Source organism: Balaenoptera musculus, chromosome 19 (genome assembly GCF_009873245.2).
Source record: "Balaenoptera musculus isolate JJ_BM4_2016_0621 chromosome 19, mBalMus1.pri.v3, whole genome shotgun sequence".
NCBI lineage: Eukaryota > Metazoa > Chordata > Mammalia > Artiodactyla > Balaenopteridae > Balaenoptera > Balaenoptera musculus.
Genome location: NC_045803.1, coordinates 50,814,515 through 50,838,946, shown reverse-complemented (window position 1 = coordinate 50,838,946; position 24,432 = coordinate 50,814,515). Strand labels below are relative to the sequence as shown.

General features: G+C 44.8%; 1 protein-coding gene across 1 annotated transcript in view; it reads right to left on the bottom strand.

Moving 5' to 3' along the window:
* Positions 1-24,432, bottom strand: part of WWOX (WW domain containing oxidoreductase) — a 974,128-nt gene that overhangs the window by 891,724 nt on the left and 57,972 nt on the right. The gene's annotated exons all lie outside the window — the stretch shown is intronic.

Below are 24,432 nucleotides of genomic sequence, written 5' to 3'. Positions count from 1 at the left end.
GTTGCTTCCTCCCAGCCACTGCTTGGATCAAATAGGAGCCTCCACTGGAATGCCAGGAACTCTGGCGCTGACTTCCCCTCTGCCTGCCCCTCCAAATCCTTCCTGCCCACTCACCCTACTCTCCTTCTCTGCCCTGCCCCCTCCTCTCCATCCCTCCTCAATAGTTTTATAGCAGGATCTAATCTAATCTTTATGGTTAGCCAAGCATGGAATCAAAACAGAAGATGTGCCGTACTTCATCAGATGTAGGTTCCATTTTCTCCGGTGGCCTCAAGGAAAATCATTTATATGATTTCAAAAAGAATGTCTTTTCCCCCCACCCCACCCCACCCAGCCTGGCCAACACCCATGAGGGATCTTAACATCCATAGATCTTTCGATACCCTTATGTGAGCCAATGAATTTTCTACCTGGACCATATCATAACGGCCCATAATTTAGTGCCCACTCTATGAAGTATGACTTACTGTTTTGTTTTTTCTCTAATTTTAGCTCCTCAAAACTTCGAAATAATACTCCTACTGTTCTGGGATTTTTCAAATACGACCCTTTTACTCCAATCTGTAGCCTTAAAACTTTATTTTTCCCAACTGAGGCAAGCGAACTATTCTTCTATGTTCAGATAAAAGCGCTTCTCACCACTTTTATCATTTTAGCTGTATTGATTTAATATTCATGGACAACTACTGACTTCCATGGAAAATAGCTAGCTGGAAAACCATAGAAAGTACCTTTTAATCAACTGAGTAAGAAACTAAACACTTCCAAGTTCTCATAACCCTCGTGAGGAATTACAATGAATGAAGAGATGTTATATTAATTAAATTCTTGGAGTGCATCCATCATGTTTAATGGAAATGGAAGCCTTAGGAGGTCTGAAATGCCTGCGACACACCCACCACATCATTTAAATCCCTGAAACCCACCCACATCTTCCAAGGAATCTGTTTAAACCCGATCATTTGCATCATACAAAAATAAAGACTTAGATTTAAAAAATGGACTAAGAAGGAAAATAAAAATTGATCTAGCTTCCTTCCATGCGTTGTTTTATATGTCTTCTGATTTGTTCCTGTATAATTTACCTCAGTTATTTAGAATTTCTTTCAACCTTCAAGAAGAAAGCTAATTCTGACGGGAGAATTCAAGTCTGTTCATTCATTCATCCATTCATTCATTCATTCACTCCCTCATTCAACAAACAGGAGAAAGCAACTGAGAAGAAATCATTCATTGAGTACCCATAAGTGCCAGGTCCTAGAGGCTTTGTCTATTGTTACTACAATTACACAATGATCATGTGGACCAAAAAAAAAGCTTACCGAATGTCATCCGTGGGCCTCACACTACACCAAACACAAGATATTCAAATATCAACACAACAAATCACACGATAATCATCATTATTAGTCTCTTCAATTTACACATGTGGAAACTGAGGCTCAAAGAAATTAGGTTTCCATCATCACATGGGACTCTAATGGTCACTGGTTTTATATTCAAAACTACCTTTTCTTTGTTTAAGATTTCCAAAGTCTTAACAGATCTTAAAGTGGAAAACAAGCATTGCAAATAAGTTTCCATCCTGGGGGGGTAGGAGAGGGGGTACATACTCCTGTAGAACATGCTACACTGATATATAACCTGTACAGCTGGTGACATAACCCTCCTGGTTTTTTTCAGGAAAAGGTAAACTGAGGAAGAGTGTGTCTGCATCTAGACAATACGCTTTATAAGGATGTGGGAAAGCAGAAGGGGCCATAGGAGAGGCTGATCACACAGGGCTCTGGTCCCTGGGTTTTTAGCCTGGAGAAAATGCAGACAGGTGTTTCTCTGTGGCCTCCTGGCATGTTAAAAAAGTTATGACACAACAGAAGTTTTAAAAAAAAATTATGACAAACTGTCCTCCACCTTAACAACAAGAAACGGATACAAATCTTGGGACACAAATATCAAGAAAGATTACTTTAAGTAGCCATAGAAACAAATACCTAGTTAACCCTCCTGTATAAAAAAGCTTTGCAATACAACAAATATTAACTATTTCTAAAATCACCAAATTCAACTTATGAGGCTCGCTCTTAAAAAACAAACAAACAAACAAAACAACCTGAAAAATCTGGGAGTTAGATCCAGTGTAAATTTTCCAGAACACCTGGCTCGTATGGATCATACAAACTACCTGTTTAAGGGGAAGGCATTCCTCTCGCCTTTAAAACTGGGTAAGGAAGTAACTGCCTTCTAAAGAGATATGAACCACTTTGACTCTACTTAAGGCAAGTTAAAGGAAGGACAAGAGATTTAGGTCCTGAGACTTGGAAAAAAGACCCTGTGCCATTCTCTTCTCTTTGGCAGATTAAAGTACCAATTTCTATTATGCCATTTCTCACCTTCTAATGAAACTAGTTCTGTAACCCCCCAAAGACCAGGAGTTCCCTGAGTGCAGGCTCTTCTTCTTCGTGTCTGCTCAACACCTCGTGCAAAGCTTGAGATAACTCAGCCACATTCTAAGGGTGGGATGGACCGACAAGTCCATGGACCTCCAAGCCAACAGCATCTTTTGCTACTAGGTTGCCTTGAAGCTTTACTCTAAGCAACAGCCCTAATTAAGAAGTAACTCAGCAAACTATTATATATAAAGTGGTGAACAACAAGGTCCTACTGGATAGCACAGGGAACTATATTCAAAACCCTGTAATAAACCATAATGGAAAAGAATATGAAAAAGAATATATATGTAATATGTGAATCACTTTGCTGTACACCAAAAACTAACACAACATTGTAAATCAACTATACTTCAATTTAAAAAAAAGACGTTAACTCAAAGAACAGAAACTAATGTAAAGGGTGTTTCTTGGGAGGTGATAGAATAGTTCGGTATCCTGATTGTGGCGGTAGTTATGCAAACCTGTATGTGTGATAACATTTCACAGAACTACACACACACACATACACACACACAAAGTACATGTAAAAACTGGTTAAATATGAATAAAATCTTTAGTTTATAATACTGTACCAATGTCAATTTCCTAGATTTGATCATTCTACTATGGTTATATAGGATGTTATTATTGGGGGAAGCTGGGTGAGGGTCAGGTACCCAGGAACTCTCTCTGTATTAGTCTTTGCAACGCCTATGAGAATCCAAAATTATTTTAAAATTAAAAACAAATTTTTAAGTAGAAAATGCCAACAAGTCAAAGGACAGAAATTTTCAGGTTAAACTGTGAGTTCTAACAATTAGGGATTTGTGAGAAAGACACCAAATTAATTCTTTTTTTTTTCTCTCTCTCTCTCTGTTGCTTACCCTTTAGATCAGTACCCTTCAATAAAACCAATGAAAGTCACATGTAATTTAAATTTTCTAGTAGTCAAGTCAAAAAAAAAAAGGTAAAAAGAAACAAGTGAGATGAACTTTTAATATTTTAACCCAGTGTCTAAAATATCATCTCAGCATGGAATCAATACAAAAAACACTAATAAAATATTTTGCATTTTTATACTAAGTCTTCAAAATCTGACAGGTATTTTATTTCACACTTACAGATCATTTCAACCTGGACCAGGCACAATTCAAGCCCTCAATTGCCATATGTGGCCACTGGCTACCATACTGGACATCTCCGCTCTAGACACCACCTATAAGTGGCTGTGAAAAGTCACTTCGAGCTGTTTTCTTAATTACACTTCTTATTTCCTTTGGACGAATGGTTATCTCCAGCATTTTATGCCTACCTGATGGTGGCAGTGTACGCCACTTGAGGGTACTAGATCTAAAGGAGTGCCGTCTACTGATGAGCTTCTAGACATAAACTTATTTTAAAACACACACACCCGCAGCCAAAATCACAGTTCAACTTGAAAAAGTTTTCTGGATGTGAAATTTTTTCTGCACTGTGACATATTCCTGGGGACAGTGGCGGGTCCTTTCTGTCCAGGTCGTCGTAAAATGAAGACAGAGTCTCATTAACCGTAAGGAGTTTGGGGGTGGTGGGCAGGAGGGTCTCTGAGGCCTTCCCCGTTCCCTTATGCTTCAAAGTTGCATTAAACACAGAATATCAGCTAAATAACTACAAAAACACTTGAAGTAACCAGAAGGAAGCCCTGAGGGCTGCTCTCTGCTATTCTAATTGCCCACCTCCTTTCACTCACGTGGTAGGTGTGCACCCCCCTGCACCTAGAGGTTACATGTGGCTTTGGCCCATGGAACGTGAGCAGCTGCGACAGCGTCACCTCTGAGCATGAGTCTGAAGGGCAGTGCATGGTCAGCACGCCTTTCTCTTCCTCTGTCACAACATCCAGCGATGCAAGTCGACTCTGCATGGCTAAGCGAGGTCCCATCTAGCACAGCCTTCCCAGCAACTCATGATGGAAATGTCATTGGAACGAGAAATAAACCTCAGTAGTTTTAAGCCCCAGAGATTTTGAGGTCGTTTGTTATTACAGTCTAGCTTGGCCTGTCCTAACACATCATTCAATTGTTGATTCCCTACGCATGACATCAACTATTCCATCCAGGGTCTCTCCCTGAGTACTTGGGCCTTATCGTATCTGCTATATAACCCAGGCTGGGTTTTACAGTGGTTTCATTACCAACCATAAAAACTGTAACAGTGGAACTGTATAAACAAACCAAACAGTGTTTTTACTGTAAAACATGAATGTAATATAAATATTTGTCTTTGCCTTCTCTCAGCATCTGTAATGAGAGCAGAAAATTCATGCCATATGTTTATAGTATGAAGGGGGAAGAAGAAAAAAAAGATCTCAATGATTCATCCATGCGGGTGCTGGTTGAGCTGGTTAATATTTTTAATTCATCCATTTTCTTTCACAGATAAATTCTCCACAAATCCTAAAACCCTTACGATCGTTAGTTGCCAAATTCATGACTGTTCCTACGGGAGGGTCCTTGCTAAGGAGAACATGAATGTGGGGCTATGAGGTCAGCTTCTCTGACAAGATGAGAAACCGCGGAGTGAATGAGGACTGTGGCCTCTCCCCAGCCCGGCTCCACAAATTTGAATATGAAATCACTTCTCTGAACACTTCAAAAGATTCGTCCTACCTCTAGCTGGAAGCGCACCTGGACATGTGGGGTCCTGAGAGCTCCTGCTTTTTTTGCATCCTCACAGGGAGAAGCACTGAGCATGTTAAGTGGCTCCTGCCTGCAGGAGGACCTTCCGATTGGGTGGGAGCGGGGTTACGGCCCCTGCCAAGGTGTGTGCCAAGCACACGATCCAGCTTCGCACGCAGGGAGCAACGGGGAACGTTTTTATTTCGGAGCCGTAATGGAATCCTTGATGTGAAGGCGCTGAAGCCTGCCCGGAGTGTCTGTGCGGCCTTCTAGGATGTGAGCCGAGGGGCACAGAGAATGGTTTAATTTCCTCCAAATTGGCTCACGGACCAGAGGCTTCTGGAAACTGTCACTGTCCCACAGAATCCAATACCACAGCTAGGAAGCTCTGTTTGAACACAGAGCAAACACACCCGGCCGAGGCTCTGTCTGGCACAGAGGAGGCCGGCCCCTCGTGGGCACGACAGCTGTTGGCGGGAAGAGGGGAAGCAGGAAGGCCTTGATGGGCTAGAGCCCAAGATAGGCAAGGCACAGAGAGGTAACCTCCAGAAGCGCTCGGCACGGTGAACAGCGCCAGCGGGTGGAACCTAGTGCGGGCCACAAGCCGGGCACTGCCATCTCGCTTAATCCTGACAAGCGTCCCATGCAGGGAAGCAGTTAGCTTGAGAGGCACGGGGAGGAGCGCCTGGACTGAGCACACTCACTGCCAGCAGACGGAGAGCCAGGATTCCCACCTAGGTCGGGCTGATTCCAAAATCTGGGCTGGCGACCGTGCCCGCGGCAGCTGGAGTCAGAGAAAAGCCCTCGTATTTCTACCCAGCTGGTCTAACACCTTCCAACAGTGATGAGAAGCACAGGTACTGCGTCTGCTCCTACCCAGGTATTACTGAGCCTGGGCCGTCAACCAGGCCCTGCCCTCCTCCTCCTCCCAAGCCACACTCCCAGTTGGGTGTTGGTATTATTATTATTAATTTACATGTCTGTCAACACACCTATGCTCCCTGAGGGCAAGCACAACATCTTAGGTACCTATATAGGCTCACCGTCCAGTGGGATGCTTGGCATGTAATAAAGTTCCAACAGATGTCTGTTGCTTAAATAAGGGGACCTTCAGCCAACAATCAATGTGTGATGTGATCAGCGGTGTGATGCATCCGTGTTTAAAAACCAAAACGTGGACTTTAAGCTCCTTGAAGGCAGGAACGGAACGTTTGCTTTCATGTCACTGCCACGTCACTCAGAGAAAGGGGCTGCTAACAATTTGCTGAGGGGAGGGAGGGGAGGGGAGGGAAGGTGGGCAGGAGAGGGGGAAAAGCAGTCCAGGAAAGCTCTAGGGGAAAGACACCAGGGGGCAGAGATTCACAGCATACAGAAGCATCAGGTGGACGAGCTTGGCTGAGGTGACCCCAAGCAGAGGAAGTCTTCTGTGACAAGACAGAGGGAGACGGGAGGGTTCGGGAACAGCTGTGAGGTCGGTATAATTGGGAAAAGGAGGAGAATGGTCGGAGATGAACTTGGACAGGTAGGCAGGGGCCAGACCACACAGGGACCCCAAATGTTTTTTTTTTAATCCTGTATAGCACACACTAGGTACCCGGGTACCGTTCTACGTATCCAGGTACCATCCCCTAAGCGCTTTACGTGCAAGACTTCAGCTAATCTTCACAACCTTGTGACTCAGGTACTATTAGCATTCCCATGTTACAGATGAAGAAACTGAGGCAACAGGAAGTGAAGGGCACCTGGTTTGTAAAGGGCAGAAATAGGATTCAAACTCGGGCAGACCACAGCCCAAGGCTGTTGCTTACACCCATATAACATATCTTACAGATCAATCCTTTTAGCCCAATTAAGTTAGCAAGTTTTAGCACCCCTTCCCAAGAAGGTGCCTGGTACTGAATAAGGATATACTGAGGCTAAAGGAATCCTTTCCAGTAGCCGTCACGTTGACCAGGTAGGCTATTTACTCTTGTTAAATAAAGTCTTTATACACCCCAGTCTGTCCGCTTATAAATTTAAAATATATTCTATCGCTTTTTAAAAATCTATATTTAATTATACAGCATCAGTGAAATTTCACTTGGGGAACGATAATCTAACATAAGTGAATGCTTCCAATAGAAAAAGCTGTAATTTAAAATAAATTACTGTGTTAGGAAAAAAAATTTACTCTCTTCGTAGAAAAAAAATTACTATCTGGTATTAGGTAGCCCCACGCAATTAGAAAATCACATCAATAGCAAAGAACCAGATAAACACCCCAAATTCCTCCTCTCCCCACGCAGCTTTCACTGGTGATCCCAGCCACCAAGTGTGTGTAGCAGGCTCTGGCCCGAGTTTCATTAAGGCTTAAAATCAATTAAGCCACGGATTGGAACAATCATTCCTCCTTTGCAAAGTATTGATATTTTTTTCTTGGCCGCTTTAGGGCTTTTCCAGCACTCACGGGGAGATTTATGTTAGACAATTTCTTTCTGATTAAAACAAATCATAGCTCAACATTTCTAATTTCCTCCTTTCTAAGCAAGAAATGATCAGAGAACTCTGAAAACAGTGATCAAACCCATCATGCAGAGGCTGGCACTAAAAACCTCCATAAAAAACACTCCGGAGACTAGTTCTCTCCCCCCTCCTCCTCCCCCTCCCTCCCTCCCCTCCCCCTCCCTCTCCCATTTGTGTGTCTGTCTTTCTCTGTAAGTCTGTTCCACCCCACCCCCACTCTGGCTCTGTTTTTCTCTGTCTCTGTCTCTCTCTCTCCAGCTCATCTCTCTTTCAGTAAGTGTCTGTCTTTGACAGGTTTCAGGACAATTACTTATTATCCGAAAGGGAAAGGGATGTTAGAAGCAAAGCCCACCCCAGCTGGTTTTCTGACCTAAGTAATAGGAAAAAGAAGGTTTCTACATTTACCCCCAAAGGCATCACCAGAGACCTTTTAATTTTTAGGGAAGTTACTGATTTCGGACTTCCCTGGTGGCCCAGTGGTTAAGAATCCACCTGCCAATGCGGGGACACAAGTTCTAGCCCTGGCCCGGGAAGATCCCACATGCCACGGAGCAACTAAGCCCGTGCGCCACAACTACTGAGCCTGTGCTCTAGAGCCCACGAGCCACAACTACTGAGCCCGTGTGCCTAGAGCCCGTGCTCCTCAACAAGAGAAGCCACCGCAATGAGAAGCCCACGCACCGCAACCAAGAGTAGCCCCTGCTCGCCGCAACTAGAGAAAGCCCGCGCGCAGCAACAAAGACCCAACGCAGCCAAAAATAAATAAATAAAAATTAAAATAAATTTTAAATTAATTAATTTTTTTTTTTTTTAAAAGAAGTTACTGATTTCTGGTCAACCTTCTCTCTCTCGATCACGCACACTCTCCAAGTAAAGACCAGAAGGCTCCTGGATGCACCCACAAGCCCTTCCACGGACTCCTTGGGCTGTGCCTTTCCAGCTGATCCATTTTTCCATCCTTCAAAATCAAGTTGATTTGTGAGCCGGCTCCCACTTCTCCAGAACAGCGAGGGGAGCTGGCCGACTGAGAATGCCCAAACCGGGGCTAGTGATTTTCAAAGAACTGGGACACAAGGCGCTTCACACCACATCCCATGAACAAGTCCATCTTCAACAAGTCAGCAGGTAGCTGAAGAATTGTGGGGAATTCAGCGGCACCAACACAAAAATCGACTGACACAGCTGAGCACTCCAGAAAAATATTCTGGTTATGTGTACCTTCTGCTGGTCTGCTTTTCCAAAAGGAAACCAAACCAACCATCCCTTCCCACAGTGATAGGATACTGCCTCCCGGGTTATAACCCCAAGGCTCAACAGTCAACCTTCAGTCATTCATCCAACAAACACTTACTCAGTCCCCCCCAATGACCAGGCACTGTGCAACACACCGGGGAAATACCGAGAGGAACACAACAGGCAAGGCTTCTGTCCTCCTACAGCATTTCATCTCTTCTGCTTATTTGCTATGTGGGCTTAGACAAGTTCCTAAACTTCTCTGTGCCTCATTTCATCTGAAAACAGGATTCAGGGCTTCCCTGGTGGCGCAGTGGTTAAGAATCTGCCTGCCAATGCAGGGGACACGGGTTCGAGCCCTGGTCTGGGAAGATCCCACATGCCGCGGAGCAACTAAGCCCGTGAGCCACAACTACTGAGCCTGCGCGTCTGGAGCCTGTGCTCCGCAACGGGAGAGGCCGCGACAGTGAGAGGCCCGCGCACCGCGATGAAGAGTGGCCCCTGCTTGCCGCAAATAGAGGAAGCCCTCACACAGAAACGAAGACCCAACACAGCCGAAAATAAAAATAAATAAATTTAAAAAAAAAAAAAAAAAAAAAAAAAAAAAAAAAACAGGATTCATACTATTACCTACCTCACAGGGTTGGCATAAAAATGAACTGGATTAAGGCATTTAAAGTGTTCCACACCGTGACTGGCACACAATGCCACTACTACCATTACTATTATTATAGCATCATCATCATCAAAATAAGAAGGAGAATTAAACTAGCCACCCAATTGAGCATGAAGTGTTGGGTGCTTCTATTCCTGTCTTACAGGCAATTCTATGTTCTTTTTAAAAACATATACACATTTTTTTTCCACAATAGGCAAATGGGCAGTATGACACTCTGTCTCAAAAGAAGGCATCACTTTCTAAGTAACACTGGATGGGTGAGTTACCCTCTCTGGGCCTCAGTTTTCCCACCTGTCAAGTGGGAGAGTTAAACTGGATGATCTCAGAAGGTCCTTTCCCATCCCCAAATGCTACCGTTTTGCAAACACAGTCTACCCAAATGTGATCCTGTAATTCAAAACTTTCCCTAAAAAAGAAACAACTTCACTAATTCGTGTCTGAATTTTCCATTATAACACTCTTGCATAAACTGGCTCATATCTTCGCAGGATCCCCTAAAAGTAATGGCTAAAAGAGTTATGTCAAACCCAGTGGCTCATATATGACTAAAAAGAACTTTATTTTTTTCACAGATGCCTTAAAGTAACGTAGAATTATTTCTGCTTTTCTATGATGTCCCTGAAAAACTGTCTGTGTTGGCAGGTCTGCAAGGAGGCCAGCAAGCCCGTGATACCACTTGGATCACTAACGTCACTGCCACGTGCCCCACCATCTCCTCCAATACTGCAGATTTACCCAGGGCTGAAAATAAACATTTAACCAGCTCTCCCTCATCCACATTCACAGACCAGACAAGCCGTGAACCACCCCAAACAAAAGGCAACTCTGAATGACCACGATTTAGTTCTGAACGGCGTTCTATGAATTCTGGGTAGATTTAACACTGGGGAGGGTCTGGCTCAGCCTAACGTCAAGAATGCATTTCTGTTCCTCAAGTACACAGCACTATCCATAAGAGGGGGGATCTGGAAGGTTCCGGGCGGTGGGAGAAATCACACGAAAGGAAGGGTCTCTGGAACAGAAACTCCACAAAAGATCTGGAGTCACGGTTAGTTTTGCAACTGTCCAAGGAATGGAGACAACCTTGGGCTGGAGTCTGGCCGGGCTTCTGTGGGAATGAAAACAGCAAGCTCTTAAAAGGAAAAATTAGGAGACGACCCAGAACCAGAGGGACGAAGGCCGGTGTGAGGCTCAATCTGCCCCATCAGAAGCCAGACTTGACCTCTTCGTTATCAAGCCCAGCCAGGCCCATGGGGGGCCTGCTCAGGTTATTGGGGTAACCGCACCTGAGAGGGCTGCTCAGATGTCCCAGTTTCCCTCCTCGCTGATGCCTGTTCTCCTGGTATAATTATTATGACTCTGTGACTCTCGGCATTTCCTGGTTTGAAGAATAAACGGTCACCCTACTCCTGAGAGAGGGCTGCAGGTAAGTAAACACGTTTTGCTCTATTTTCACAGAGTTTCTGAGAAGGAGGAACATGCCCCCCCACAATCTGTTAAAGGATCTCAGAGCAGGAAACGTTGGAAGGGATGATTATCTTTCTCCTCTGGGACTCAGTTCATGGATTTAAATGTCAGAAAACAAGCAAGTGTATTCAGCATCCTTCTCAGCCCTTCCAGCTCAGAACTGCCACTTTAACCACCGCTTACCCGGAGCACAGCTCACGTGTCTCCCGGCCTCCACACTCCCTCTCTGATTCAACCCGAGCATCTGTCTTTCTGCATCGCTATGTGTGGACTGCATCACCCCCATGGGGATCCTTCAGTGGCTGCCAGGACCGAGGGAAGAAGGCCCATTCTCCTAAAAGGACAGAATCCAAGGCCTTGAATGAACTGGTTTCAAAAGGCAGTTTCCGGCCTCCAGAGACACCCGCATCCCACTGCATCCAAACCTGACTATGCGCCGCTCCCAGGACACGCTTTCATGCTCTGCTCGTGCCCTTCCTTCCACTGGAATGTGCCCTCACCACCGGGGCTGACTGCAGCCTGCCAACTCTGCCTTCTTCAAGGATCCTGCTTTGAAGCACGTGGGAAAAGCATCTTCCGTGAGTCCTAAGACCACCACGCTTCCCATGCTCACCGGGTCCCAGCACGGGTTACAGTTTGGGGGTATCGCCTCACTTGCCAAGTCCTTGAAGGCAATGACAATACGGTAAGTCCCCTACACACAAACGAGTTCCATTCCGAGAGTGCATTCATAAGTCCAATTTGTTCATAAGTCCAACAGTTAGCCTAGGTACCCAACTAACACAATCGGCTATATACCGCTGTTTTTACGTTTGCTTCCGGACATCCTGGGCTTGAAATAAAGATGCTGTACTACTGTACTCTATACAGTACTGTACAGTAAATTACACAAAAGCACATCCACTTGTAGAGGATGCACGCACGTGACAACGTACGCCACACACGTGAACTAACTTACGCATCTCTGAAAGTTCGCAACTTGAAGGTTCGCGTGTAGGGGACTTTCTATATTCTATACTGTCTTATATCACCCATTACACATAGTACAAAATAGATGTTTAATAAATATTTATACAATTTTTTTAAACAGTCTGAAAATTTCTGGGTTAGTTGGTGAACGAGCTTGTAAGAACACCTGACTTTGGTAAACAGAGGTAAAAATCTGTACCTGCCCTTTTATTAAAAAAAAAAAAAAAAAAATCAAACAGCTTGAGAATTGCAGAGCAGTACATCAGAATCTCCTGGAGGGACTGTGAAACACAGACTGGTGGGCTCCACCTCCAGAATTTCTGATCCAGGAGGTCTCCAGTGGGGCCCAAGAATTTGCATTTCTAACAGGTTCTCAGGTGATGCTGTCAGTGTGCGTCAGGGACCATGCTTTGAATAGCACCGTGTAAATTTCTGCCCCACGGGAAATAGGGATTAATCAATCAAACACCATTCAGATCATTACAGACGTGCCCTATCTTTTCCTGCCTTAAAAACAGCACCTTCCCAGCCCCCCTTTTCATTTTTGTCTGCATATTGCTCACAATTTGATGCAGATTTCAAGCATCCTGTAATTCATCAACTAATTCTCTCCTGGCTACACATTCCAAGTAATTAAAGTTCAGTAATAACTTATTCTTTCTGCTCCAGCACCTGCATTTCATTTGTTTATATTTTCCCAGAGTCATAAATCTGAAGGGCTGTCAAAGTGCCATAATATTAGTGCAATAATCAAAGTTAATTAGTCCCTCTCAATAAACAACAACAAAGCCATTACAAAGATGCATTGAAGTTTCTTCCAGCCACCCAGTTTACAGATCGCATTGTGGCTGGAACAATTAGAATTTGAGAACTGCCAGGTAAATTAGGGCAGTGTTCTTCAGTCATTTAAAAGGAGACTGCACTTTGTTTGCACTGATGCCTTAACTCCAGGGAAGGCCCAGTGGGTCCGGGCTCTGCATCTGGTACCTGCTGAAGGGGACCAAAGCAGACAGGATTCTCCCCAGCTGCTAAAGCCTTACCATGTGCATCCCAAACTCCAATAATAAAAGAGGGACACAGGTTGCAAATAAATGAGGGGCCAGCCTCACTGCCAACTTTTAGTAACCCGATGCCTTCAATAACTTTGGATTTATTATTTAGGGAATTTGAGAGATGTGAGTGTTAGGTGGGTTCTGATGAGAAGGCAGCCCAGTGGAACTCGGAGGGCAGAACCAGGGCCCGTGGGTGGAAGACGCTTGGAGGAAGATTCTCGCTTCAATATAAGGGAGAACTTTCTAATTAAGAGGTGAACAGAAATAGGATGGGCTGTCTTGGGAGGGAGGAGCTTACCCATCCCTGGAAGAGTGTAAGCGAAAGCCGGGTGAGCTCTGCTCAGGGATGCTGTTTAACTGGGCTGCACGTTGGGAAAAGGTTGGACACGGGGACCTGGATGGTTGACGCCACCCTAAGAACGTAGGATTCCCTGCACTTAGAGGCAATCGCCGGGTGAGTCCTCACACCTTATCCTTGGAGTTTACTGTCCAGTTTCTGTGTGAGATCCTTCTCCCCTGAGGCCGTGACCCCTGTGTTCGTTACCCACTGCTATGTCGCCCCTCTCCCCAAAGTGCAGTGGCTTAAGACAGTGAGCATTTGGCTTTTCACCAAGATTCTATAGGTCAGGAATTGGGATGGCTCTGACTCGAGATCTCTGATGAGGGTGCCACTGATCCGTCAGCCGCAGTCATCTGCAGGCTTGACGAGCTCAGCGGAGTCCAGGAGGGCTCACTCGAGAGGCCTGTCACAGGGGGCTCCTTGTCACAGGGGGCTCGGCTCCTTATCACACGGGCTCCCCTCAGGGACGCCTGAGCATCCTCCCAGCGTGGCAGCTGGCTTCCCCGCAGTGAGTGGTCCAGGACAGCAAGCCAGGAGGAAGCCACCGGCCTTCTAAGACCCTTCCTGGAAGTCACACTCTGTCAATTCAGCCACCTTCTATTCATGAAGACTGAGTCACTAAGACGAGCCCACACTTGAGGGGACGAGAATTAGGCTCCACCTCTGAAAGGGAGGCGTAGCAAAGAATGCGTGGACAGATTTTAAAACTACCACAGCACTTCTAAGGTCTTCAAAATCAGTCACATCTGCATCCCCCAGCTGGCTAAGGGGCAGGGGCTAGTTCCAGGTGAGCGCCCCAGGGACACAGAGTTGGTTCTGCCAGCCCCACGTCTCTCTGGCACTAACCACGGCCTCTGCGGACCCCAGCCAGCTCCGCACCAGGGCGTGGGCGCCGGGGATACAGACAGCCGCCTCCCCACCCTGCCCTCACGCCCCAGAGACGGAAGGAGCCCCTGGCTGCTCACCTCGGCTCACCTCAGTATTACCTGACACAGTGATGGGAAGATGAAGAGAGGCTCGGCTGTTTCCTGGGACTCTGATCATTTATATATATATATATTAAAAAGAAGAGGTATAAGAGGAAACACATTTTCCAACAAGATTTCTGAGAGTATTTGTCTAATTTAGGGATCTGTGTTGAACAAGTAACCCTCTCCTGAAACTACCAATTTTTTTTTTTTTTTTGAGTCTTTACTATGTGTCGGGTTCTGTACAAGAGAGTATATTCGTTACTTCAGTTCAACCTGATGAACGCTGAGGGCCATTATCAGCACCGTTCCCATTCTGCAGGTAAATAAACCAAGGTTCAAAGACATAACCAAATGTGCCCAGGGATACCCAGTGAGCACAGGATTCAATCCCAGGTCTGTGTGACTCTAGGGCTGGGGCTCCCTCTACTCCTCTGGGCTGCCTCCTTATAAATTAAAACTTAGTCTATTTTAAATATATGCTTAAAATAAACCTTAACCTTTTGTAGCGTGAGCTGCCCCATCCTGAGACTGGCTGCCTCGTTTACGGCTCTATATTTGTCCTTGCCTGGAAGATTTTCTTGGCACAAGGACAGCTTCTCCTCTCTGTTTAATCTAACAACTGCTACGTCTGAGACTCTCTGTAAATGCCCCCATAATACATATGAAAAACAATCTCAAGCACACTTTTTTCCGCTTAAATAATGGACCCTAAATGCCTAGTGGCCAGAAGCAGAACCTTCAACTGCTGGCTGAACACCATCTGAAGATGAAACCCATCTCTTCCAAGCACATCAAAATTGTTTAACAAGAACTCAGGGGGCCCCATGTTAATGAAAGAATGCATCTGCATTGAGCTTCACATGATTGGGAGTGATGGTTTCGAGCTATCCATGTATGCTTGACTTTCACTCTTTAAAACTCAGCAGTAAATCACAGCCCTCGTTATGCGAAGGTTACAGTGGATATAAAGTATTAAATATTCAGTTCAAGACTGAGTGAAAAAAACCAAAACACACACAGAGAAAAAGAAGACACGAAGACGGTGATCAAAGACAATGAATAACAGGCGAGATTAAGTCAATGCAAAATTTTCAGAATGAGAAATGAAATGGAAAACTTAAGAGGAGAAGGACCAATCACAAGTTCTAGGCATTCTGGAGACAGAGGAAACTCAGAATATTTTAGCAACCAATTATGTCTATGAGAGGAATGAATAATTTATTTCCTGATAAAGAATCTTTCCTGAGCCTACGATAAGGAAGGTCAAAGAGGCAGCTTCAGTGCAAGAGTACATACACTACATACCACTTGAAATGGAAGTCTGGGAAGAGCTTCCTCAGGGGAGGGGAGGTTCATCAACTCCATCGGGTCACAAAAAGCCACCCGGGCAGCTCTCTTTCCTAGGTAACCACAGGGACCCTTACATAATGAACAGAGAAACACGCAAATCCCTACGAAGGCAATCTTTGGCTAAGTCCTTGAAAAAGATAGGCCAGTCCTCCGACACAACGCACACCAGTAATTCTGGATTGGGTAACAAGATGGCGTTGGGGTCAGGAGATATGGCTTCAAATCTTAGATCTACCACGTAGCTGTGTGAGCTTAGGGAAGGCTCTCCCCCTCTTCCAGCCTCTAATGCCTCATCTGCAAGATGGGTTTAACACATAACATAGATATTTTACTGCTAAGTGCGAAGCAGAGTGCCTAGTACAGAAAGCTATGAATATCCAACCCCACCGGCGGGTGATGATAATAAGATGACATTTTGTAAACAAAAATGTCCCAAGGGAGAACTCTAGACCCTTTATGCGTGTGTGTATGTGTGTGTGTGTATGTGCACGCTCGCTCGCTTATTGATTAAAGCAAGTGGTTTATATAGTTCTTGCTGGTTCGCAGACTAGTTTATACCATACTTTACTTATTGAAAATCCAATACTATACATAAAAACAATTTTTAAAGCAAAGAAATGAGGAACAAATCTAATGGCTGATGTAGGATGAACTTTTCCCAATAATCTATAACTGTTAATAATATTAATAGTTTTTATATTTTTGTTTAGCTAGAGATCATTCAAAACAATGGGGATGAGCCTTACAACTTGCGATGCGTTGAATAACGATCAGCTTTTCCAAGCCAAGTCACCTGCTTAGACAGGCATCAGGCTCGTAGATCACCCACCCCATGCTCTGCATGCCTCCCTGCGCCCGCCCCACCGACACACACACATCACATAAAAGAAGGCATCACACCTAAGGCCTTTGATCTGCAAAGGCGAATTATGGGATTTAAGCTCCTATTATCAAAGGAGAATGGGGGAAATTCCCACAAACACCAAAGACATACAGGATCGTAAAGTCACTGAGTGGATTGGAGAGAGCCTGAAAGCAGCTGGATTTCTCCAGTGGTTCTTAAAAGTGCAAGCAATTTATTACTCAGTATCCTCTCTGTCACTCCTTAATATCATGTCATGAAAACAGGTTGTCGGTATCTATTAAAAGCAGAGCAAAGTGTTGGAACCCACGTGCCTAATAGGTTGGCTGGTACCAAGTACTTCATACCTGGAAATAACAGTGAAATCACTATTTCCGATGCTTATCAATGAGGCTGCAATATGACATAACACTGTCACCTTTCCACACGGCTTCACTCCAACTAGATAAACGGAGCCGGTATCAACGCTATTGAAAGCTAGGATAATTACAGTGCTTCACTCCCTCCAGCATCAAACCGTGCGGCAACAATCAGCTGAGCATGCGCTCTTCTCTCCCTAACACATGCATGTTCCATTACCTCTGACTAATAAATCTTTCCTCTTACCCCTCGCTTCCCTGCTTTCTCAATACCCATTCTGACATAAACCACTGCTTGCTGTTCCTGATGACTGATCCCTTAATCATCTTTCCTCAATATATGCAAAGTATATTTCTTTGTAAATACAAAAGAAAAAGCAATCACATAAATAATTAAGATGGCTTTTCAAATGACAGTTGAGTGCTAATACGAGCTCCACTGGAAAATACTCATCAACAAACTAAATACACATCTATTAAAAGGTAGGAGTCCAGACATATGAAGACAGAAAAAGAATTCATTGCAACTCCATTGGAATCATGCTGATAAACACCCTCCCTACAGCTCCTCTTTCAGCCACTTGGAGAGGTTAGGAAAAGTAAGCATCACTTTGTACTTTCATGTATGAATAAGAAATTATTATTAATAGCAACGGCTAACATTTAATTGAACATTTAATCCCAGCAATCCCACTCCTGGGCATGTATCTGGAGAAAACCATAATTCGAAAAGATACATGCACCCCAATGTTCACTGCAGCGCTATTTACAACAGCCAAGACACGGAAGCAACCTAAATGTCCATTGACAGAGAAATGGATAAAGAAAATGTGGTACATATATAAAATGGAATATTACTCAGCCGCAAAAAAAACGAAATAATGCCATTTGCAACAAGATGGACGGATCTAGAGATTATCATAGTAAGTGACGTCAGTCAGAGAAAGACAAATATCATATATCACTCATATGTGGAGTCTAAAAAGACGATACAAATAAACTTATTTACAAAACAGAAACAGACTCATAGACTTCAAAAACAAATTTATGGTTACCAAAGGGGAAAGGTTGGGGGCGGGGGATAAATTAGGAGTTTGGGATTAACATGTACACACTACTATATATAAAATAGATAACCTACAAGGACCTACTGTAGAGCACAGGGAACTCTACTCAATATTCTGTAATAATCTCTATGGGAAAAGAATCTGAAAGAATGGATATATGTATAACTGAATCACTTTGCTATATACCTGAAACTAACACAACAATATAAATTAACTGTACTCCAATATCAAATAAACATTTTTTAAAAAGAAATTATAATTATTATTAATAGCAGCAGCTAACATTTAATTGAACACTGAATCTATCACCAGCAACATGTTAAATACACATACAGTCAATGCCTTAATACTCATAGGTACCTGAATCTCCTGGTATTTAGATCTTACAGATGAAGAAACTAAGGTTTAGAGAAGAAACTTGCCCAAGGTCACAGAGTGTATCTGCTTCTAATCTTTGCCAATCTAATGCAGCGTATTTTAGAGCAATGTTTATCAGCTGGAGATGACTTGCCTCCCCAAAAGACATATGCCCAAGAGGCATCTTGAAGACCACACTGCCTGCCTTTTCCAGACCTCTTGGAAATCTCGGTTAGATAACCCAAGAAGACACAAGAGTGGCTGAGCCGGGTCCCTGTTGTATGCTCCTGGCCAATGGTATGTCATCCTAACCAGTCGCTAGGAAGACTTGAAGTCTAGGACAAATAAAAAGACAAGTTAGGAAAGCCTGGGCTTGCAGTCTTTCTTGGGGACCAAACCTTCTCGCCAACCTCAACATACTTGGGTCCCTCCTCCCTTCTGATAGGGGGATGGATCCAAGATGCACTCTGGAGAATCAGGAGTGGGTCACCTAATAACTCCACGGTGGCGGGGGTCGGGGGTGGCCATCAGCCCCTCTTCCGTGCCAGCCCACCTTGCCCACCTCACTGGTCACCTCAATCCCCAGTAGATGCTGGAGCTTCACAACATTCCTGGGCCCCGCATTCACTAACGGGCGGCCTCCACAGGCCAGCTCTCTGACACTGCCCATGTCACCCTTTACACGATAAGCAGGTTCAAGTAAGGCCCGGTACACGTGAGGCTGGCTGGGCACTCAAAACAATCCCGTGCTCTCTTTGAATCCCCCTTCCACCCCAGCCATGGCCCCAGACCTTTTCCTCCCTGCACACACTGGTAGGTGCCTGGGCGACTGCAGGCCCACCTGCCCCAGCTCTAATCAACCTCCTTCCTCCCCAGGACCAGAAGTTTCAGAGGTCCAAAATTTAGAACCTATAATAAAGTAAGAGGGAGGAGGGAGCCCCACTTTCAAAAGCCCTCCGTTGGGATGCTGGAGTCTTGTTGTGGCTGTTTATAAGGTGGCGTTTTGATAGCTAATCATCTATTGTCCTTCTCAGACAACACCCCTTGGAGATCTTCAGATCTCAGGACGGAGTGTGGGGTGTGCCAGACCTCCATAAACAGAGCAACAAAACCCCACTCCGATAAGTACCTAGGAAAGAGTAAACCACAGGACTGCAGGGATTGAGACACACCTATCTGAGTCCCAGACTTGGAGAACGCACATGGCGTTCTCACATACAGACAGTGCTGCTGAGTAAAAGAGAATCCACTACATCCCAAAAACAGCAAGATGAACTTCCTACTCAGCCAGCCATCTGGGGTCCTTGAAATACCCAAGAGAAAATCAGGCACTTGTCTTAGAAGTAAGGGACGTGAGCGAGTAATCCACTTGACGATATGAATGAGGTAAACCACATCCTCGTACGGTTACTGCTAACAACACAGGCAGGAACCTCATTTCCAGAGGTTCTGTACGTAAATATAACTGGGGGCTCATGGACCCCCCCATCCTCTCTCCCTTTTTAATTATGCTAAATGGATTGGCCTTTTAAGAGGGTAGTTCATTTCTGCACTGTCCACATTACCCAATTTTAATTGTTTTCAATGCTTCTCTTATTTCTAACTTTGGAGCATCTAAAACAACTCAGCAGGAGGGCATTTCCCCTTGAAATAATCAGTAGTGGTAGTAATTACATATATGCTCTTAATATAATTCCATGTGGAATGTGGTGCCATTTAAGTTATGTTTTACGAAAGAGCTGGATCTCCCCCACAAAGTGTCCCGAGGACTCTATAAAGGACATCTTGAATGAAAAGCGATTGCTTGGGACAATAAATAACGGAGATCAGAGCAGCTTCCTCTGAGAAATATGATTAATCCTGACATTAATCACTCCAATAGAACCTAGCAATTTTTAAAGCAAAGCCTGAGACAGGTAACGCACACACACGAGGCTGGACGTGGTAGAAAAGCTGGACCGTGGGGTGGAGGCCAGATGGACACACCGGGACCCGCCTCCGCGCTCACCAGCTGTGTGACTCTGGGGGAGTCCCTTCACCTTTCTGAGCCTCCACTGGCTCCCCTGTGAAATGGGGAAAAGCAGTTTTCTGCATCCTCTTAAATAAGGGACACAGGGGCTTCCCTGGTGGCACAGTGGTTAAGAATCCGCCTGCCAATGCAGGGGACTCAGGTTCGAGCCCTGGTCCAGGAAGATCCCACATGCCGCGGAGCAACTAAGCCCGTGCACCACAACTACTGAGCCTGCACTCTAGAGCCTGCGAGCCACAACTACTGAGCCCGTGTGCCACAACTACTGAAGCCCACATGCCTAGAGCCCGTGCTCCGCAACAAGAGAAGCCACCGCAATGAGAAGCCCGCGCACCACAATAAAGGGTAGCCCCCGCTCGCCGCAACTAGAGAAAGCCCACACGCAGCAGCAGAGACCCAGCACAGACAAAAAAAATTTAATTTAATTTAATTTAATTTATTTAATTTAAATAAATAAATAAATGGGACACAGAAGGCCCTGACCAGGACAGGGCACATGACAGGGACGCAATAACTGGCGGCTGTCAGATGCCGGGTGGTGGACGTGAGAGTTACAATCCACTGGCTTGGAGGCAGACATGAGGGTCGGGGACGCAGCGATCTGGGCAGGGCCAGAAGAGAAAGACCAGTCAGGGAGGAACTCCATTCCCAGAGCCTCGGCACGTGTGAGCCGACGCTAAGCCAAACGCCCAAAGACTTCGGAGGGAGCTTTGGCTGCAACAAAAAACTTTGGATCATTGTGAGAATCTCCGGCACGGCGCCTCTGCGTTGCAGTACCTTCCAGGCTCTGTTTGTGATATGATTCATGCCAGATAAAGTACGGACCTCGAGAAACACAAGAAGGTGGTATCTACTAACGTGCCAGGCAAAATCCCTATGCAGAGACCAGGTAAGGAAAGGCCTGGAGGAAACCAACTAGCACAGACCCAGGGTGGGGACATGGGGACAGGGCACGGGGAGGCGGCTCCACGCAGGTCGCTGAGGCAGCTTCTCACACACTCTGTACTCTGGTAACGCACACACACAAGGCTGGACGTGGTAGAAAAGCTGGGCCGTGGGGTGGAGGTCAGATGGACATGGTGCAATGAGGCGAAATGGTAATGACGGCTTTTGGTGCTAAATTGGAGCTTCCATAATCAGAATCTAGGGGGAGTGAGGAAAGTGGTCCAATGGGGTTTACAGAGAACAAGTGAACATACGAGAGATTATAAAAGGGTTGAGTTTCTTCAGTCTACAACCTCTAAAATCTGATGTGAACATCTGAAACTCCATGTGAGTGTAAGTTTGGTTTTCTTTCCCATTTCCTCTATTCACATCCCTGACAGTGAATATTTCTGGATAATTCTTCCTCCGGGGGCGTTGTTTGCTGGTCGTCCTCAAGTTACTCTACACGAGAATGAATATACACCATGATAAATGCGGGCTTCCGAAACTGACTCACAGGGACCCAGTTATGGCTTAGAAAGCAAGAAAGAAAAACTAAATGGCGGGTCTTTGAGATCAGCCCGTTCAACATTCTCTTTTAGAGACGAGGACACGGGGGCACCAAATGGATCAAGAGACTTTCCAAAGTCCCACAGTTAATGAGGGCAGATCCAGGAATTTCTGCCCCTACGCATCAAACAGGAGTGATAATGGGATAAATCCAGATGAATCTGTCCTCATATATGACGGGAAAGGAAGACAACTTTTAAAATGCATAGATAACTGGGTTTGGGCATTATCTTCCAAGTCTGGTTTAAACATCAGTATCACATTGTACAAGATGGTTCTGACAATATCACGAGTGTCGCTGGAATTTGATTTTTCTAGTCTAAATATGATGTCAAATGGGCAAAATTTTACGAGTTTGATACTCCCTGCTGCTCGATCCCAGGTACCGTTCTAACATTTTCGGTGGAGGCAGAAATTGGCCCGACTTACTAGATGAAAACTGGAAACGGCTACCCAAGCTTTAAATCCATCTGCCCTTTGAATCAATGGGTCCACTGCGAAGATTCTGCCCTACGGTGTATTCACAAAAGCATGTATCAAGAACGCTCAATGCAGCAGAGATTAGAGTCAATTTTGGATGAAAATGTGAGAGAGACTGAACTTTAAGAGACCATCACTTGGAAGAGCAAAACAATGACAACAACCTCCATGTCCACCGAAAAGGGAGACTGGTTAAATAACGACAGCATAAACACGTGATGGAGTATCATACAGCAGCTAAAGGCAATGAGGATGACCTCTATGCACTGATAAGAAAAAAACCCTCCTCTAGTAGTAAGTGAAAAAAAATCAAGGCACACAACAGCATGTAGGTGTGTTGCGTAGTATGCACAACCTTTTTCTGGAAGAACACACAAGAAACAGTTAATGATATTTACCTCCCAAGAGAAGAATTGCAGAGGACTTTCACTTTTCAGTTTACACACTTTATGAAGATTCAAACCATATGCATGTATTACCATTCGCTCTCTACACATCTCTGAAGATTGCTCTATACCACCTAGTGGAGGTTATTATATTTTTTAACTTTGGAGTTAGAAAGATGCTAAGATAATTGGAAAAAAGTGGGCCCTGTTTGTTTTTTTTTTTAATTTAACTCAAAATAATGAATCCAGTGAGATCAGGACAAGAGTTCATTTGAAATATACTGAACTTGAAATTCTGCTTGAAAAAACAGAAATAAATCTCCCTTTTCTTGACTTTCATAACTTCTCAGTCCAGAACACCGGACATTCTCTTAAACAAACCATGGTCTATTTCTTCGGATGGCAAGAAATCTTCCACGGTTTTCAGAGAGTGAAGACAGTCTTGGCAAGGATTATCCAACCCCGTTCATGCTCTGCTCCAGGCACCTGACTGTCTCCCCCTCACCCCCCCTCCTGCCCCCGCCCCAGGGCCACTGCACAGGCCACCCCCTCTGCCCGGTTTGACCCTTCTCCCACCTTCCCCTGACCCTTCTTGAGATCTCGGCTCAGTCACCTCTTCCTGGGGACTCCAAATGTCCCCCACCTCCCTGGCATTATTCACCATTTTGGAGTACCACATACTTTCTTAGTACCACTTTCCATCATTTCAAGTTTACACTGATGTTTATCTTTGGATTGATCTGTCTTCCACCTTCAGCCGAAAGCTCTACAAGGACAGTGGCAACACCTGTTTTTCCTTAACACCAGATGCCCAGTACCTCTGACAGTGGGGCACTTCACAAATACGTGAATGAATGAATGCAGTCTGTACATCACTCCAAAGTCCAGTGACGTGTTAAAAAAATCAATCAACCTGTGTCACTCTGGCTCAAACCCTCTCATGTCACCACTGACTCTCAGCCCCTCGGCAACCTCCTTCCCCTTCACTGCCCTCCAGCCACACTACTGTCCCTGCTGATCCTAGAATCCTCCAGGCACATTCCTACCTCCTTTGCACATGCGTAGAAAGTATTTCCCCTGACTTTTGCACAGCTTACTATTTTACTTCCTTCAGATCCTGGATCAAATGTCACAACTTTAGAGAGGTCTCTGCTGACCACCCAATCTGAAATAATCCACGCTGTCAACTCCTGGCCCCTCACTCTGCTTTACTGTCCTGCACTGCATTTATAACCTGACATTACATTAAATATTAAACTTAATTATCCCTTTATGGTCTGTTTCTCCTACCTAGAAGCCCATGAGTGCAGGTACTGTGTTTTATTCGACGCTATATCCTTAACCCCAAGAGCACTGCAGGCCCTCAATAAATGTTTGTGCACAGGCATATCAACACCAACGTCTGCACAGAGAGAGAAAAGCAAAAAGGAAAAACCAGAGACAGGGTTAAAGCCGGCTACTTTGTCATCCTGAAAACCATAAATAACCTCTTAGTTGCATTCATGGGCGTCAACCACATTTTGTTTTTCTTAATAAATGAGCTGAATGAGTAAACATTCTCAAACCTCTGACTAATAAAGCAGATGACACTGACAATGAACTATAAACAAACTATAAAAGGGCTTGCTTGTCCTTTCATGCATAAAATAAACAAAGTGAATATGACTTTAAAAATAAAGAAAACATTATTCCAAGAGCAATAAACTTTATGAACTGTACTAAAACCTCCATGTGTTTATCCCAGCATGTATA